Source organism: Dasypus novemcinctus, chromosome 18 (genome assembly GCF_030445035.2).
Source record: "Dasypus novemcinctus isolate mDasNov1 chromosome 18, mDasNov1.1.hap2, whole genome shotgun sequence".
Taxonomy (NCBI): domain Eukaryota; kingdom Metazoa; phylum Chordata; class Mammalia; order Cingulata; family Dasypodidae; genus Dasypus; species Dasypus novemcinctus.
The window spans coordinates 55,177,062-55,196,118 of NC_080690.1; the positions used below are offsets into that span (position 1 = coordinate 55,177,062).

General features: G+C 45.3%; 1 long non-coding RNA gene across 3 annotated transcripts; it reads left to right on the forward strand.

Annotated features, from left to right (window-relative positions):
* The first annotated feature begins 7,229 nt into the window (after positions 1 to 7,229).
* LOC131274200 (uncharacterized) lies at positions 7,230 to 16,422 on the forward strand. Of its 3 annotated transcripts, none has more exons than XR_011646327.1 (3): positions 7,230 to 7,654; positions 11,891 to 12,101; positions 16,199 to 16,422. It is a non-coding gene; the product is annotated as an uncharacterized lncRNA (long non-coding RNA). The 3 variants fall into 3 exon arrangements; XR_011646326.1 differs by lacking the exon at positions 7,230 to 7,654 and adding an exon at positions 8,347 to 8,565; XR_009181394.2 differs by lacking the exon at positions 7,230 to 7,654 and having other exon boundaries at positions 9,132 to 12,101.
* Positions 16,423 to 19,057: the final 2,635 nt, after the last annotated feature.

Below are 19,057 nucleotides of genomic sequence, written 5' to 3' on the forward strand. Positions count from 1 at the left end.
GAATATGGCTGTCTTTAGATGAAGCCTGTGCTCTCAAGCTCACCATAGAGCTACTCTACACTCAGGCTATAATGATCTTTTCACCCTGCTAGCTTCTGAATGCTGAGTCTGCAATGCCAAGGACCTGGAGGTGTCAAGTGTGGAGGCAAGTCGGGAATGAAGCCAAATGTCAGGATCCAGTTCTGTTGCATCCTTGCTTCATCTCATCTCCAGATATTCTGTCTGAGGAGGAATGGAACCTCTCATGGAATCCCATCCCCTCCCAGATTCTTCCCCGTGGATGCCATTCCAGTTTCCAGTCTCCTGTAAGAACTACACATGCTCCAAAAGGGCCACACATCATCTTGTAAAGCACAAGCACAAGTATGTGTCCAGCTTTCAGGCCATGTCCAATTCCAAGACCGTGTCCAGTTCCAAGCCTATATTTCTGAAGGACTCCAAAACAATGCCCATCTCAGTTCTAAGGTCATGGCAGTGGTTGAACTGGGATCCCAGATCATAACTAAAATGGACCCAAGACTTGCACCTGTGGTCAGGGCAGGACCAGAGCTTGAACCTATGTCCAGAGCTGATCCAGGGCTTGCACAAGTGATTGTGAATGAACTGGGCTCTGAACATATAGCTGTGAATAAACTAGGACCTGTACCTGTGACTGTGAAAGGATTGGTTTCTGCAACCATGGCTGAACTGGAGTCCAAATCCAAGACAGTGTCTGGGTCTGGGTCTGAAACTGTCTCACTGGCCAAGCCAGGCCTCCAGTGATGCAAGTGGCTGAACCAAGGTCAAAGGCTGTAGCTCTAGTAAAACTAGGACTTCAAACTGTGTCTGGATTCGAAATGATTTCTGTGGCCAAACCAAAGACAGTGGCTGTCTCTAGGGGCTAGGGACCAGAGGCCCAGCATTTACAGGGGGTAAATGCTGGGCTTCTGGTCTACTACACATCTGCACTTTTGATGGCCACATGTTCTCTGTGCCTGAAGGCTGCACTTACATGCTGAGCCATTGGCCCCAAACTCTACTCAGCAGTCTCTCTACCTTCTATTTGTGGATCACTTTGTTCTGGAGAGAGGCAGCCCATACACTTGGTTACATTGCACATCTTTGATATCACCATCACCACCCTCAAGCATGAGTTCAACTTTGTCCGGGTAAGAATCACATGTCTAGAACGCTGGGAAATCCCATTCTTCTCTATGTCTCATTTTTGGTATCTTTAAAATGGAGGCAATTATGCAGGTCCACAGTCCCTAATCTAAAACACTTGGGCCCAGGTGCATTTCAAATTTGGGAAATTTAGACGGGTCATCCCATGCAAATACCACATAGAACATAACATTCTCAGTGGTGTTACATAATCACAAACATTAACGTCTCTGCAGTGAAATGCATAGTCACATTAAGTGGGATAAATAAATGTAAACTAAGACAAGAAGAAGCCATATAGGAGTTCAGGTCAGCTTTTGCTGCCAATTTTGAGTTTTAGCATCAAATCGCACAAACATCTTTTAGTCTTCAGCCCATTTTTGTATTTGGGGATTGCACAGAAGTGATTGTGGGACCTAGTCAGGTTCCGTGAAATAAAGATGAGTTAACATATGCAGAGCACTTGGAACAGAGCCCAGCACATGGGAAAAACTGTTTCTGATTCTTGGTTGCTAAAACAAATACCATATGATGGGTTGACTTAAACAATAGGAAAGTGTTGGCTCACAGTTTTGAGTCTAGGGTAAGTCCCAAATCAAGGCATCAGCAAGATGATGTTTTTTTCCCAAAGACTATGGTGTTCTGGGGCTGGCCAACAACCTTTGGGGTACATGGCAGTGCTATGGCTTCTTTATGCATGCCCAGTTTCCTTTGCATATAAGGACTTCAGCCATGTTAGATGAAGACCCACCCTCTTCAGTTTGGGCACGCCTTAACTGATAACATCTTCAAAGGTCGGGTTTACAAATGGGCTCCCACCCACAGGACCAGCGCTGCAGTGTAAGGGGTCAAAGGTGGAGGTGTGACTCCTGGGTCCTGGGAGGGAGGGGCCTAGGGATCGAGACCCCTGAGTCTGAGGGAGGAGGGGGCTGGGGCTATGACTCCAGGGTCCCTGCCATAAGCCCCATGATCGTCACCCCCCATACTCGTTTCCCCACCATTGTTCCCGGAGACCCCACTCCCACTCCATCCCACGTGGTCCTGCACGCCTAGCCTCTGTGCCCCCCTTAGCCCCAGCGTACCATGGGCAGCCCCTGGGCCCTCATCTGCCAGTGCCTACCTGCCCTGCACCCACTCTCTACTTCCTGCACTTTCTAGACAGATGACTGTACTCAGCACAACCCTTGTGGCCATGGTGACTGGGGTACCCTGGGGCTGGACTGACAAGTGCCACAGTTGCTGCAAGGCCTCCTCAGAAGCCCCCACAGCAGTGCCAGCTGACTCAGCCCACATCAAGTCCCACTGCCCTGGAAAAACCACCGATCCGTATGGCCATTGGAGACTCCCATTCCCATACATTTGGAGGTGCCCTCTATGAATTCCCCCACTCCTGTGTCTACCTCCTGGTGGGTCTGTGACACAGCCCATGCCAACCTTGAGCCTTTCAACCTGGATCTGGTCCCACACCTGCAGGCACATGGCTGCGCCAGGGCCTTGACCCTCTCAGCCTGTGACCTGAAGCCGACATGAGCCCAAAGGACCCCAGTCACCTCCTAGTGAGGCTCCAAAGATCCCACACTGAACCCACCATCCTTCACTGACCTACTGATCCCAGGTAAGCCATAGCAATCCCCCCTTTTTCTGCAATGCCCCCTCTATTGACTCTCCCACTGGTCCCCAAAGATGTCCACTGCAATTTCCTGTTGGCCCTATTCATGCCCCACCAATGGCTTCTGACCCTCCCTTGGCTTGCTTGTTGACCCTTCCTCACTGGCTCTCTACTTGTCATTATTAATCACCTTTGAGACTCCCATCACCCTCCCACTGACTCTCCACTGAGTGCTCAATTAATATCTTAACTCTGTAATTGACCCAACCTCTTCACTGACCCTCTTTTTCACACACCCCCATTGGACCTCCCATGAACCCAGTGAACCCTTACTACTGTTCTATTGACTCACTCAACCCCATTTACTGTCCTGGTGATGCCCCCATCCTCACTGATCAGTGCTAAGCAACCTGATGACCTTCCCAGTGATCCACTGACTAGCTGATTAATACCCTGTCAACTCTCTGACCATCCTCATTGCCTGCCCCATTGAACCCCTTCCTGGCCTTCCTTTAAGCCTCTAACTGACATCCACTCCCTTGACCCCTCTCATGATCCCTATTGAATAACTCCTTTTCCAGCACCCAACTAAAGTTCTCTTTGATTCCTCTCTGATCCTTCATCAACATGTCCTAGAATTCCTGCTGACCCTGATACCAAATAAAAGTGGGTTCTTTCCTCCCAATGCACTTTAAAGACTATTCCTGAGATATCAGAGTTTCAAAGAGAGAAAGTGTTTTTTGTTTTTGTTTTTGTTTTTGTTTTTGCACAAGAAAAGGAGAACAGTGGCCTACCAGTTCAAAAGCTGCCTCCTGGGGTAAGAGAGGAGTTTCGTGAGAGTACACAAGGATGGATATAAAATATGTAATATTACATCATAAACATATAGGGGACGACAGAATGATAATGTAAACCATAATGTAAAACATAGGATAACTAAAAATGTTAGAAAACTGCGTGTCCTAAAGTATGTACCACAATGTAAGCACAGATGTCACCTGGTTTGAAAGCTATTGTCTCAGACTCTGTACATCACTTTAAGTAAATATGTTGTGAATAGGTTGTAAGAGTATCGCTGTGGAAGGGAAAAGGTTTTGTGGTGGATGTGTGGGAGTGCTGTATATTGCATACATGAATTGCTGTGGTCTAGGGCTCTTGTGAAGAGAAGTTCAATAATTAGGGGAAAAAAAAAAAAGGAAAAGAAAAAGATAGGATGTAGAATTTTTCCAAGTCAACACGTATTCTATATCTAATCTTTAAACCCATCGCTATATCCCATTTTGCTAGTAAGAGATCCTGACATTATATTGGGGCTTCAATATTCAGGAAGTTCTGGATCCCAGAGTGGTCCAACAATGGCAGCGGAGGAATACTGGTATAGGATACTATTGACAGGGGATATATAGCTGACAGGGAGCTATACAGGGCATATGTCCAGGGTGCATGGTAATGTTTGGATATACTCATAGTGGCAACAATTAAAAACTAAAGCTGGGGGGGTACTGGGTCCCTGGCCGGGGGTGCTGTGCCGTGGTCCCTAGGGGAGCAGCAGCAGTCCCCCAAGTGCAGCGGCAAGGACCGAGAAGGAATGAGGGTCCAACAGTGCGGTCACCCCTCGGGCTGAAGTGTGGTTTGCTGGCCTGGCGGGGGAGCGGCCGCGGTAGGCCTAATTCCGCTGCCCCCATAATAGGGTGGCTGGTCGGACTCACCGCCACCCCTGAAGGAAGCTCGGCATGGGCGCAGAGTGCCCTCGGGTCTCCCCTTCTCGGCAGCCATGCTTCTGCGGCCGCCCCTCCTCCCGGATGGCCACACGATGCCTTGTGCGGCGGCACCCTTCTTCTTCTTTCTCCCTGCGCAGGCGCAGGGTGGAAAAATCCAGTCTGCCCTTTTCCCTCCCCCCGACAGCAGCAACAGCCAGGCGTGGGTGGAAAAATCCAGTCTGCCCTTTTCCCTCCCCCCGACAGCAGCAACAGCCAGGCGTGGGCGGGAAACTCAAGTCTGCCCTCTACCCCAGCAACAGCAGCCACCAATCCCTAAACCCTGCCACTTCCCTCAGCAACAGCAACAGCCAATCCCTAATCACCACCCCTCCCCCGTCCAGTACCGCCCACTGACCTTTCTCCGGCAACCAATCAGAACAGGGCGTGGCTTCGACCAATCAGCCTTCCCCAGCCCCTATAAAACTGTTGCCTCTCCCTCAATAAAGTGGACCTGCGTGTTTACCTCGTGTCCGCGGTAGTTCTTCTGCCGTGCGCCCTCCAGTCCTGAGAGCCCCCGACAAGGGCCTGGCCTCCCTTTTCCCCAGTTCGTTGCCTGCTTCTCCGGGTGACCCCTTCTTCGCCGGCTTCGCCGGGCGACCCCGTCAGCCGAGCCGCGCAACCCCTGTGAGACTGACCCCTCGTCTGCTGCCGGACTGACCCCTCGTCCCAAGCGGGACCGACCCCTCGTCCCAAGCGGGACCGACCCCTCGTCCCAAGTGGGACCGACCCCTCGTCCAGAGCTGGACCGACCCCTCGTCCGCAGCCAGACCCCACCTCTACCGACCGAGCAAACCGTCGCACAACAGTGAGCCCCTGATACTAATGATTATGCTTGTGAGCCTATATGCCTGAAATAAGAACAAGGCCTAGAGCAGCACTGTGCCTGGGAATTTCCTCCTGACAGCCTTCATGTTACTCAAATGTGGCCAGTCTCGAAGCCTAACTCAGCATCTAAATACAATGCCTTCCCCCCAGCGTGGGACATGACACCTGGGGATGAGCCTCCCTGGCACCGAGGGATCACCATCAACTAACAACTGATAATGCAACTGGAAAATGACCTTGAATTGAAGGTTCGATGCAGATCAGTAGAATATCCCTGTCTACATAGAATAATATGACTTTAAAATGCTGTTTGATCTAATGTAAGGGGGAAATAGAAAGGAGAAATGAGTTTATATGGCTATGAGTCTCTAAAAAAAAAAGAGTCTGGAGGCTGTCAGAAGGATTGCCCTTATGCACAACTGAGCAGAGTCTAAGAGACAGATAAAGTAGATACAATCCCCAGGTATTGGTTCCTTTGAGGGCTAAAGGGACCCACGGGTTCTATGGTCATGGCAGATAGGGTTCACTGCCATGTCAGATGGCCCTTCTTTGGAGCTGGTGTTTCTGCGTGATGAAACTGGACCCAGAGGGGATCTCTTTTCATAAGACTATCATGCTACTTTACTGGAATTGTAGTTGGTATTGGGGTTTAAGATATATTTAGGGGATTGAATCTTTTTACTGACAATATGATAGCCAGGCCCTGAACCTCAACAGACTCCAGCCCCTACAATCTGATTTATTGGACTCACCTCACTCAGCTAAGATGGAGTTGAAGAAGGACATCCACCACACCATGGAGCCTAGAGTGCCTACAACTGAAAGCAGGAGGACTGCATCCAGTAACCATGTGGAATCTGAGCCTCCTCTTGACATAGAGGTGCAATGGACACAACCAATCCAAGGACCACAGAGAAAAGGTGGCATTGGAGTGGGAAAAGTGGACATGGTGGCTGATGGGTATGGGGAATGGCAGGAAGAGATGAGATGTGGAGGCGCCTTTGGGACTTGGAGTTGCCCTAGATGGTGCTTCAGGGGCAATCACCGGACATTGTAAATCCTCCCAGGGCTCACTGGATGGAATGGGGGAGAGTGTGGGCCATGATGTGGACCAATGACCATGAGGTGCAGAGATACCCAGAGATGTACTTACCAAATGCAATGGATGTGTCATGATGATGGGAGTGAGTGTTGCTGGGGGGGGGGGGGGAGGGGTGCGGTGGGGATGGTGGGGTTGAATGGGACCTCATATTTTTTTAATGTAATATTTTTACAAAATCAATAAAAAAAAAAAAAGCTGCCTCCTGGACCTGCAGTAATCCTGATCATTGATAATATCTAGGTTTAGCAGTTTATGTTAATGAGTAATTGGGGTGGGGCTGGCTCAGGTGGCTTTATTAATAAACATTAAGGGGATGAACAGGATGGGGGGGGGTACAAAACGGGGGTGAGCCACAAAGGTATTACAACCACAAAACAATTATTATCAGAGATCAAGATACCTAGGCACAGCGGTACAGAAGGGAGTCAGTTACAAGGTTTTTTTCTCATGGATTTCAAAGAGGACAGGACAGTGGTAACCATTTCAACAGAAATGTTCATGCACAAAGGTAAGATCCAGTCTGGAATAATCATTGTAATAGCAGGTAAAAATAAACATATACAACAGTAAGCTCCATCTGGAATAGTCAGCACAATGGCAGGTTTTTTGAGGAAATGACCATATAGAAAGAATGAGGTGGATCTAGCCAGTTTCCGTAATTTCAGACCTTAACCCTTGTCTATTTTGTAATACACTGGAGATAAAAGGCATCTATGTAACGATTTAGTAATCTTAATTATTTATTAATTCGTAACCCGCGGTTACACCACCGCTATCCGGAACCCCCTGTCCCTGCAGTTTTCCCCACCCTTGCCTTGCCTGGAGCTGGATGGCTCTCTGGAATTCCTCCCCATCTCTCACTGTCCCGACTTCCGCCTACCGCCGGGACCACTAACTGCGTGGACAGGGACTGCAGGCTCTCGCTGCTCCATTACTAGGACAGTCTGGCACCTGTGACGCTGCCGCTGCCCTCCGGACTCTACCTGTGTGGTCTCGCGGCCCGGGACACCCCGCCGCGCCCCTGCCCGTTTGCTGGCCGCTCTGCTCGAGCCTGTGCGGGACAGCTGCGCGCCCGCTTCGTCTTCACCACCGCCTGGACTTCCTGTGCCGCCACCCCCGCAGCCCGCCGCACCCTCAAGGCCGTCACCTCCAGGCCTTGAGCGTGCGTCTGCAGCCCGGGGGGCGTGAGTGTGTGAGGTTAGGAGGAAGTGGAGGGTGAGGCTCGCAAAACCCCCTACCTGGGCCATGAGTGGGCGGGCCCGGGAAGGCCGAGTGGAGAAAGCCGGGCTTAGCTGGGAGTGGCCAAACCGCCAAGGGCGGCCAGGGCGAGAGTCCGCAGCGAGCCTCGCGAGCTGTCCCCGTCTTCTGTGCCTGTCTCTTTTTCTCACTGTCTCTATGCCTCCCCCGAGCCTCTCTGTCTCTAGAAATGTGTCCCCTTCTCTGCGTCTCTCTCTGCCCCGCGTTCCCCTTGTCGCTGTTCTTCGCCCTCTCTTGCCCGGGTACCCCGTGTTGCTGTCCCTCGCCGTCCCTCCCCCGCGTCCTTCTCTTCGCCTTCCCCGTCTCACCCTCGACTTCTCTCCTCGGGCGTGCCCTTGTCTCTGCCCCTCGCCGTCTCTCCCCCGAGTCTCTCCAGCTCTGACCCCCGCCGCCCGCCGCAGCGTAGCGGAGCCCGCCGCACTCGCACTGCGAGCTGGGTGGCCCGTGCAGCCCGGCCACGAGCGCGGGCGGGGACAGCTGCCGGGGACAGCTGCCGGGAGGTGCCGCCCGCTGGCCGTGCCCGGGACCGCTACGCGTGGCTCGGCTGCGCGCGCCGCGGCCACGTGGCCTGGGCGGGAAGGGGACGTGCGCGGCGAGCGCCGCGGCCCCCCCGACGGCCAAGCCAGCTGCGCGCTCGCGGGGCCCGCGCTCGTGCTCGCCTTCGACGCCCGCAGCCTCCGGCCCTGCACGCTGCCGCCGCCTGCTGGCCTGCGTTGCGCGCCCGGGTGGCGGGCCCTTCAGCCCCACCGTGGCTCTCAATGTCACAGCCTGCACTTCACCCTTGCGGTTGCCGGCGTCATTAGGGAACGCGCCGGCTGGACTGTGCCCAGGCCACTCCTGCCTCCTTCTGGAAGCGCCTCGGTTTCCTCGTACGTAAAACGGGCGCGTTTGCGCCCCAGGGTTTAAAAATGGTGCATGTGTGTGACAAGGAAGAAGCGTTGCCAGGCTCGATAAAGGATAGCTGTTAGCAGTTGTTTTATCAACTACCACATAGGATTGGTCATTCAATAAAGTTACCAAGAGCTTCTTAGTGGCCAGAAGGGTAAGTGGGCCATGGAGAGTCAATGGTGAGCAAGACAGGAAGGAGTTTACTTTTTTCCGGGAAAGCAGATAATATGCAAATGAATACTCAAGAGAGATGAGACCTCAGATGCTGAGTATAAAAACAATGAGGGAAAATCAACAGAGAGACCAAGCATGCAGAGAGGTTTACAATTTTTAATGAGGCCCCACTGAGAAGGTAGCATTTGAGTCAAGACCTGAAGATGAGGGAAGGTCCCACGTGGCCGTTGGGGGAGGGGCAAGCCAGGCAGAAGGCACAGCAAAGGTGGAGGGGAGGGGGGAGCGGAGCGGGGCTGCGCAGGGGCTAGGACCCCTGGGGTGTTAGGGGAACAGCAGGGAGGCAAGGGGGGCTGGAGCTGAGTGAGAAAGTGAGGGGTGGAGGGGGAGGAGATGATGAGGTCAGTGAGGTGACAGTGATCAAATCACTAGGGCTTTGTTAGGTAGGCCATAGTGAGGACTCAGGCTGCCAGAGCAATAGAAGGGGAAACTGGAGTGTGGTGGGTTTCAGCAGCCAGGGGTAGAGAGAGCTTCAAGAAGGGGTGTGATCAGATCTCATGAGGAAGACCAGAGAAAGAGCCCTGTGATTTATCCACATGGAAGTCATTAAGACTTTATTTATTTATTTTTAAAGATTTATTTATTTCTCTCCCCTTCCCCCCCACCCCAGTTGTCTGTTCTGTGTCTATTTGCTGCATCTTCTTTGTCCGCTTCTGTTGTCAGCGGCACGGGAATCTGTGTGTCTTGTTGCGTCATCTTTTGTCAGCTCTCTGTGTGCGGTGCCATTCTTGGGCAGGCTGCACTTTCTTTCACGCTGGGCGGCTCTCCTTATGGGGCGCACTCCTTGCACACGGGGCTCCCCTACGTGGGGGACACACCCCTGCATGGCAGGGCACTCCTTGTGCACATCAGCACTGCGCATGGGTCAGCTCTACACAGGTCAAAGAAGACCGGGGTTTGAACCGCGGACCTCCCATGTGGTAGATGGACACCCTAACCACTGGGCCAAGTCCACCGCCCTTCATCAAGACTTTAGTGAAAGCTAAATGCTTACTTAGTGCTTAACTATGTGCTAGGCAGTGTTCTGAGCATTTAGATGTAGCATCTCATTTAATCCTCACAGAAATTATATCACTCAGTTAAAGCTGCATAGCAAACCATCTCAAAAGCTCAGTGGCTTCCCCCAACCAGCTTTCCTACTCTCATGTGTCTGAGTTCATTGATGTCTGGCTGTTCTCGGCTGGAGTCAAAAGCACTTACCACGTGCCCAGCACTATTCTAAGCACTTTTTCTTTATTAATTCATTTAATTTTCCCATCAGCCCTATGAAGCAAGTATTCCTATCCTCCCATTTTATAAACAAAGGAACTGCCTTCCCTGTGGCTGTACCCTTGTCTGCTCCACACCACGCTACATTCAAACAGGTTGGAAGGGAGAAAAGATGGGGCAAGGAAGTCAAGCCTCCTCCCTTTAAGGGCACAGCCCAAGAGTGGCATATGTCACTTCTGTTTCATGTCCTATTGCCTAGAACTTCATGGAAAGACCCCATCTTGTATCAAGGGAGATGGAGATATGCACTCTCAGCTAGGTGACCATATGGGCAGCTAAAAATTCTAATTCTAGAGAAGAAATGGAGGATGGATATTTGGAGGCAGCCATAGTCTCATTCCCAAGCTATCTCTCTGTGTGTGGGGCAAATGTGGCCACCTGCCACTCCAGATTTATGAACCACAATTTAGCAATCCCAGTGGAAAGACAGCACCTCCTTGCCAATAGTTGCAGCAGAAGTCCCAGGGCTGACTCTTATTTGTCCAGTTTGGGTCATTTGCCCATCCCTACACCAATCACAGGGGCCCGGGGGTGGGATACTCTGACTTATCTCTGATTGGCCAGACTGGGGGTATGTCCCCAGAGCTGGAGTCAGAGGTTAGAAATATCACCTAGGAAAATCATTAGACTGAGAATGGGGCTAGTTCCCCAAAGACAAACTGTAGGGCTGTCACCAGAAAACTATAGATAGGATTTGGGCAGACAGGAATAGTGTTCCTACTGAGATTTTACAGCTCTTATGTCCATCAGGAGGTAAAGACTCCAGGCTAGTTGAAATAGTTGTTTGGGTGACTAGGGGCCACTTGATAAGAAAAACAGGGATGTTTAAACCCCATTGTAGCTCTGGGAATGGAGAGATGCCCCCACCAAGAGGGGCAAAGCAGAAGAGCAGATACACCTGACATTGGATTGTTGGCCACACTGGCCATGCGTTCGAATCTTCAAAGCGCTCTTCAAACATACCGATGAAAAGCAGAGGTATTGTCCCATATTAAAAGAAACTATAGAAGCATTAACAGTCAAATGCAGTGTGCAAAGCTTGAATGGACCCTTGTTTGAAAAGAATAGTCATAGAAGACATTTTGGGGACAATTGGAGAAACTTATTAAACTGTATTTCTGGTTATCACATAGATTTAAAATGTTATATTTTTTATTTGCTCTTCGTTGAGCATCTTTTCAAATGCCTAAGAAACATTTGTATTTATATTTCTAACAACTATCTGAATAGTCTTTGCCTGTTGTGTTTTTTTAAAAATATGGAGTTGTTGGTCTTTTTTTCTATGAACTCTTTATATCTTAGGGAATTTTTAAAATATATATATATTTTTAAGGTTTATTTTATTTCTTTCTTTCCCCTTCCCCCCCACAAGTTGTCTGCTCTCTGTGTCCATTTGCTGTGTGTTCTTCTTTGTCCGCTTCTGTTGTTGTCAGCAGCTCAGGAATCTGTGTCTCTTTTTGTTGTGTAATCTTGCTGCGTCAGTTCTCCATGTGTGCAGCACCATTCCTGGGCAGGCTGCACTTTCTTTCATGCTGGGTGGCTCTCCGTGGGGCTCCCCTACACAGGGGGCACCCCTGCATGGCAGGGCACTCCTTGCGCGCATCGACACTGCATGTGGGCCAGCTCCACCTGGGTCAAGTAGGCCCGGGGTTTGAACCGTGGATCTCCCATGTGGTAGACAGACACCCTATCCACTGGGCCAAGTCTGCTTCCCTATATATTTATTTCTTTTCCCCCCTTTCCCTCCTCCCACCCTGCTGTTTTTCCTGTCTGTGTTGTCTTTTCTTCTCATTTTCTCTCCTCTAGGATTCACCAGGCTTCAGTCCTGGAGACCACTGATGCGAAGAGAGAGAGGTTCCCTGTCAATTGCACCACCTCAGTTCCTGGTTTCTGCTGCACTTCACCTTGACTCGCCCCTTGTCTCTCTTGATGCGTCATCATCTTGCTGAGTGACTCACTTGCGCAGGGCACTGGCTCACCACGCAGGCACTTGCATGGGCACTGGCTTGTCACGCAGGTATGCTTTCTCTTCTTCTTTTTTACCAGGAGGCCCCAGGGATCGAACCCAGGTTATATCTTAGGGAAATTAGTCCTCTGATATGTTACATATATGATTCATTTTTCTGTCGATGTCCATAGTAGTCTTTTGCATCTGATTTTGAGTCTGTCTGCCTCTCTGCAGGTTTGGGGGCACTGGTCCAGCCTAGATGCTCAGAGTGCTGTGTGTGCTTGCATGGCCAGGGTCTCAGGTGCTGGTCTTCTCTTGCCCACAGGGCACAGACTGCATCCTGAAATAGGGGTGTGCAGAGCTGTGAGGCTGGAGAGGGTACCACATGTCTAGTGCCTGGCTGCCTCTGCACCACCTTTTGATGTCTTTAGCGGTCTCTCACCCACTCCTCCTGTTATGCCCTGTGTCTATGAACTAGCCATGCTAGTGGGTGCCAGACCCCAAGATTCTGACTGGTTCCACATCATTGCTATCTTTTTGCCCTGTCCTTGCTACCCTTCCCCTGACTAAGGGTGATCTTTAGCTTCAGGGATGGCCATTGGGCCCAATCAGAAAATAATGGGTGAGGGACTTCACCAATTCCAGCCAAGACCTGTGGGTAACTTGGCCTTCATACCTGGGATCTCTTGACCCCCACTGACCTTCCATAGCCTGTGGGAGTCGACGGACCCGAGGGTATCAGGAATGAAAGACAAAGAAAGATTGGGTTCAGGGGATCTGCAAGCATTGAAGCCTCAAGCTCATCAGACAAGTTTATTAATCTCAGGGGCTTCTTTATATACCCCAAGCAATTGTGAGAACCAGCAACTATTCTAGCTAACTATTCCCATTACCTCATTCTAAATAACACAGTGCACAGTGGATAAGATAGTTACCAAAACTCATAATGTTCTATTATATTATTGAAACAAATATACTCATTAATCTTGTTGCCCAGGTTACTTGAAATATCAAGTCTGGGTTCTGCTGGAATGTTATGTTTCCCAGAGAGATTAGCCACCTGCACGTATATCTCTAGGGACAGCATGACCCAGTAGTCAGAAAGTAACTTGCTTCCATGGAAACAACATGCCTTTGTTTCCCACATTTCCCCCTTTTTGTTTTAGTCAGTGTGACTGTGCCTGCCTTAGGTTGCCCTCCTCTGAGAGTCTTACCCGTCATTGACTACCAGCCAAGCACTCTGACCACAGGGAACTATATCAGACTTTTTGCAAGTACCGAATTATTAGCTTGTCCCATCACATCAACATGGTGCAGTCTTTGGCATACTTCTCGTCCCAGGCAAGCGACAACAATGAGCAACAAGATTAATACACAAAATCCTATTTCTAATGCTGATAAAAAATGTTGAGACTTCCACCAATCTACTGGATTAAACTTATTAAAATGAGAAATTAAATCATTAAAGATATCCTTATCTTCAGCTACATAAATCTGATTATGAGACATTTCTAATATCTTTTTCTGTAATTCTTCTATTTCTAATGACATATTATTTTTATGACCTATCAGATTATCTTTTCCTAATCAAATATAGAATTATTATAAGCAAGTGGAGTAATACAAAAGTTACTTTCATTCTAATCACATTTCAATCCCCTTAAGTTTAAATTATACAATTGATCTCCAATATGCAAAACAGCTGATTCTAAATTATTAACTCTACTGTTTAATTCTCCATCAATATATTCTTGACTATGCCATAAGTCACTAGCATTCTTATGCCATTCATGCATGTATTATTGAGTCTGCACCGTCTCATGCAAGGCCATGGTAGCTGTAGCGGCAGCTGCAATGACACCAATCAGTCCTAATATGCCAGTTATTAGCAGTCCCACAAATCACTACAAGTGCTTCAGGATTTCCTGAGCCATATGGAACAGCAGTTGACTCTCAGGTGACGATTGCCAAATTCAGTTCAGTCGCACTGGGATCCACACTCCCCACCACCTTCGAGCCATTGTAATGAAATCTCCATTCTGTAAAATATTCTTAGACAAATAAGTATGCAAGGCCCCACTTTTATAAAATAGAGCATTCTCAGTTATAGTCAATTTTCCAACCACAAACACATAAGGCTCTCTTACAGACACCTGAAGATGATGAATTTGATTTAAATGCAGATATTGACCATTCTTACTATTATTCCCAATCCATTCTATAGTAGGAGCTATTCCCAGAAAAACTTTCCACAAATTCTTTTGTTTATGTATAGATGTAATATTACACCATGGAGAAGGGATCCATTCCCCTTTCTGTTTCCAAACACTATTATTTTTAGTAAAAATTATTTTTTGTTGTCCTTTACTATTTAGACCATGCCAAATAAATCTGTCATTATATTCAATGGGACTCCCCATAGGGGCACTTTCCCACACTATTCCATAGGAATCATTAAAAATGACAGATCCTCTTCCTTTATGGCACTCTTGCCATCCTTCGTTATCCCTACTGTCTTTTTGTGGACAATCATAAGTAGGATTTTTGGTCATGAATAAATTGGAAGAGGGAAATAAAGTCACAGTAAACTGAGTATTATTATTTTTAAAGATAATTATGGCCCGATTTTTAACATACATACAGGAAGGATGGTTACCGATGCATAAGGGTCAATAATCAAATGGTAATATGAGATTATCGATTCTTTGTCCTTCCTCATAGGGTTTAATTGGCAATCTATCATCAATTGATCCAGGGAATATATGGGTCTTATTCAGATATATATGAAAGAATGGATCTTTCCAGGTTAACACTTTAAGTAATGGGGGGTTAGGTATATAGGCCCAATAAGTGTAATTACCGGCAGCTTCTTCATTACTTACAATCACCATCATCAGAAGTTGCAGGAGACCCCATCTATTCATTCCGGGGTTTAATCCTCTTCGCAGGTGCCAAATCTGTTCTCCATTTTCTGAAATGATAAGAGCATAGCCTTGCCCCCTTACTTTAATCCTGCCTTTTTTCCATTCATTGCTTAAAATATCTTTCCAGAATATTGGTTGATCTTCATTTCCTGCATCCACTGCAGATATTTGACATTTTCCAAAGTGACATTCTGCAGGTGTCAATGAATTATAAACATTAAGAAAATTTAAAGTAAATAAAGCTTTTGCCAACTGATCTTTTGGTGCTATAATACCATCATCTCCCCCTTTTTGTTTTAAAAGCATAGTTTTTAGGGTATGATGACTGCATTCAACAATGGCTTGACCTGTAGGATTATAAAGAATGCCAGCAACATGTTCAATACCATATTTTAAACAAAAAGATTCAAAGGATTTACTAATGTAAGAAGGTCCATTATCAGTTTTAATTTTCAGAGGGCATGCCATTACAGCAAAAGCAGACCAGAGGTGTGAGTGAACATGATGAAACCATTCCCCACTTTGAGCAGTAGCCCACATAAAATGAGAATAAGTGTCAATATAAACATGAACATATTGTAGTTTACCAAAGGATGGTATGTGAGTAACATCCATCTGCCATAATTGATTAGGAGTCAGGCCTCTGGGATTAGTTCCAGCCTGAAAAGGCACCGCTGTTAGTGGTCCACAAGTAGGACAAGTGCGAATAATTTCTTGTGCCTGTAGTCTTGTTCACTTTTGATATTTATTTCGCAGGCCTTTAGCATTAATGTGAGTTAAAGCATGGTAATCATGAGCACTTTGTAAACACCCTACTAATAAATCTGCTTGAGCATTATTTGTTGTCATTGGACCAGGCAAAGAGGTATGAGAGTGTATACGAGTAATGTAAATAGGATGCTGTCTTAACCTAATGAGATATTGCAAGTCAGCAAAAAGTTGAGATAACTCATCAGTAGCAAAGATATGAACTGTTTCAATATGCTTGACAGTAAGACATACATATTCAGAGTCAAAGACAATGTTCAAGGGCTCTCAAAACATTTGTAAAACTTTAATGATGGCTGAAAGCTCTGTGCATTGAGCAGATGAATAAGGAGTTTGCCAAACCTGTTCTTTTTGAGAAGTAATGTATGCTGCTTTTTTATTACTATTACTATCAGTAAAAACTGTACAAGATGGTTGGGCTATGCACATGGTCCTGAAAAGTACTGCAAAAGTTTATTGTTGGGTTTTTTACAGATAGAGGAATGCAGCTGGCTTGATTTGTCTAAGAAGACACTAAAGAAAGTCTTAGCAAGTTTTAAAACAAAGTGATAGCAATACAGCTGGACAGTAACTTTTTGCAACAAACTAGCAGTGTTTGGGATTGCTGAATACTACAGTGTTGTTACTTTAATCTATGATAAGAGGTTGTTTCTGTGACACATACTCTTTTATAATAATTAAAACCATAATTAACCACATTGTACTTCTCTTTAATATTACGTTGAAATATTGGTAACTTTATACACTCTTAAGTATTTATAGAAACCTTTTACTCACACAACTTTAACAGAGGGTTAAAGGAAAGAAAAAACTTGTTAATTTTATAACACTTTAAAACACTTTTTATTCAACTTATAACATGTTAAATGAACTTAACTATTACTTTAATTTTTCTTTCAAGGTAAAAGAACAAATCTCTTATAATTAGTTTGGAATAAAAGGCTACTTTTCAGGATTTGATTTTGAGAAAGCAATTTTGAACATTATGTTCCTTTAAAAGAGATAAAACTTTTCCTTCTTGGAACACCGAGGAAATGATGAGGTTAAAGCACAAGAAGCTATTTTGATAAAACAGACTTTCTTTGTATACTGATTATTGAGGATAAAAACTTTTACCAAAACAGATTAATGATTTGAGAGGCTTTGAGAAAGAACAAAATTTTTAACTTTCCATTAGTAAACTACTTGATATTAAAGCTTTTAACATTTTATAGATAGGCCCATCAAATCTTATTCAACTTTAACCATAAAAATTCCTTTTCCACGAAACTTCTGCACTTTCAGTATTCACTCAGGTTTTGTTCCATATTTTACTCTTTCTTAATAACCAATCATTTTATCTTAGGACAAAATCATTTCCTGTTTCCTTAATAATAAAAACACATTTAATATAGCCCACATACGAAGTTATCAAGCAAACATCTTATAACATAATACCATCAACACTAAACAAGCTTGTTAAAATAATAAACTTTTATTTACTTTAAATACTTAGTAGCATGCAATATCAGAAACAGTTTCCTAGAAGCAAGTTGTCAAGGGAGGCTGGCTGCAGCCAAGCTCTCCTGTTATAAAATTACCTTTTATTATTATTATTATTATTAATTCAGGTTTGTTTAATAATGACTTTTTGGAATTAGCCACTTAAACACTTTAATTTAAACAATGCTTCATAAGGCTTTTTATAATTATTTATAACCATATAGACTATATTTATATTATTTGAAGACAAATTTTACTTTTACAGAACACATTTCTTTACTTAAAGTTACCAAGATACTTTCTATAACTTGCCACATGCATTTAAGTTCCAAGAGTTTATGAAAATTAGCCATCCTACTTTAGAACAAAACACACCTTTTTGCAAAAATGTATTAAATTTCAGTTAGCATTCTCACAAACTTTCAACCTTTTTAATATTCATTTAAGTTTTACATCCTTCATATTATCCTGTGAAGAAAAATAAGCTATTCATTTCAATCTAGGCAAGAACAACTTTTTATAAAAAGACTTATAGTAATTTTGTTAATCAAGACTCACAATTTTTATCATTGTAGAGATCTTATTAACATTTAAACTTATGTATTAATATAAGTGCTTATTTAATTTTTGGCCATTTGAATAGAGCTCTTTTATTAATTTATATTACCATCCGGAGGTATCAAAATATACACTGACATTGAACGAACAGACAAACACAGAACAATCACAACACAGTAACAGAAACATACAGTTTACAATTAACACATAATTCTTACTTTCTTGATATAGCTGCTTTTAAGCTCTCCATTATATTACATTTTAAATATGACTTCTTAAGATTTCTTCTGGAATCCATGTTGCCTGTAACATGCAAGCTTGTGCTTGGAAACATTTTTATTAGCTATCAGCAATCAGTTAAGATAACTTGAGACAGACTGTTAACTCACATTTTTGGATAATTACTCTGTAAGACTATACTGAGACTTGAAGTTCAGGAGTAAACTATTGATTTAAAACTGAAAATTCCTTTTTAAACCTTGATAAAAATTTTGTACTAATTTTAATATCTTGGTTAAATAAGCCCAATTAGAATTAGCATGGAAATAAAACAGAACACCAGTGTTGCCATGTTTTTCTCTTTTTTCAGTGGCTTAACTCTATTAACCCCCACTAGCCCACAGCTACATTGTCATGTAGACAGCAGGGGGGTTGCAGAGTTGCTGCCAGAACAGTTTCCTTATCTTAGTTAACACTTTAACAGAGAGTTTTCTTACAAGCCTGATTTCACTAACAAGGACATTATTTAGTATCTTTGCCCATTTTGAATCTTTCAATAGTTTAAAAGTCTTTGGCTCAGGATGAAACTTGACACCCCCTTGCAGATTCTTTGTATCTGGTGGTATCACATGTAATGTTACTGGGAAAGCAGATAATAACTGTTTAACATAAGGCAAAGCATCGGCAACATCTAAAAACATTTCTAATTTAGGCTTAGTAACAGAAGGCAATTCAGTAGGTGCATAGAGTTGTACTGGCTACACAGAAGATATTTCATTAAGACACTTCACTGGCTTTTATTGATGAAAGGGTTAATATCAGGATGAGGGGAAAAAACATGATGGTTCCCCATTCACCTCAACCTCGTTTTTGTTCCAATTTACTTTCTTTCATTTTAAATTTACTTATGGGCTTAGAAAATATAGTAATTTCATCTTTCTCTCCTTCTTCAGACTGTAAAGGATCTAAGGCAGCAGCAATTTGCTGGCACAAAGCCCACACAGATAAAGGAATGGATTCCCCTCTTTGATATACTCTTCCTAAAGCTTTCATTACACATTTCCACTGTTTCAA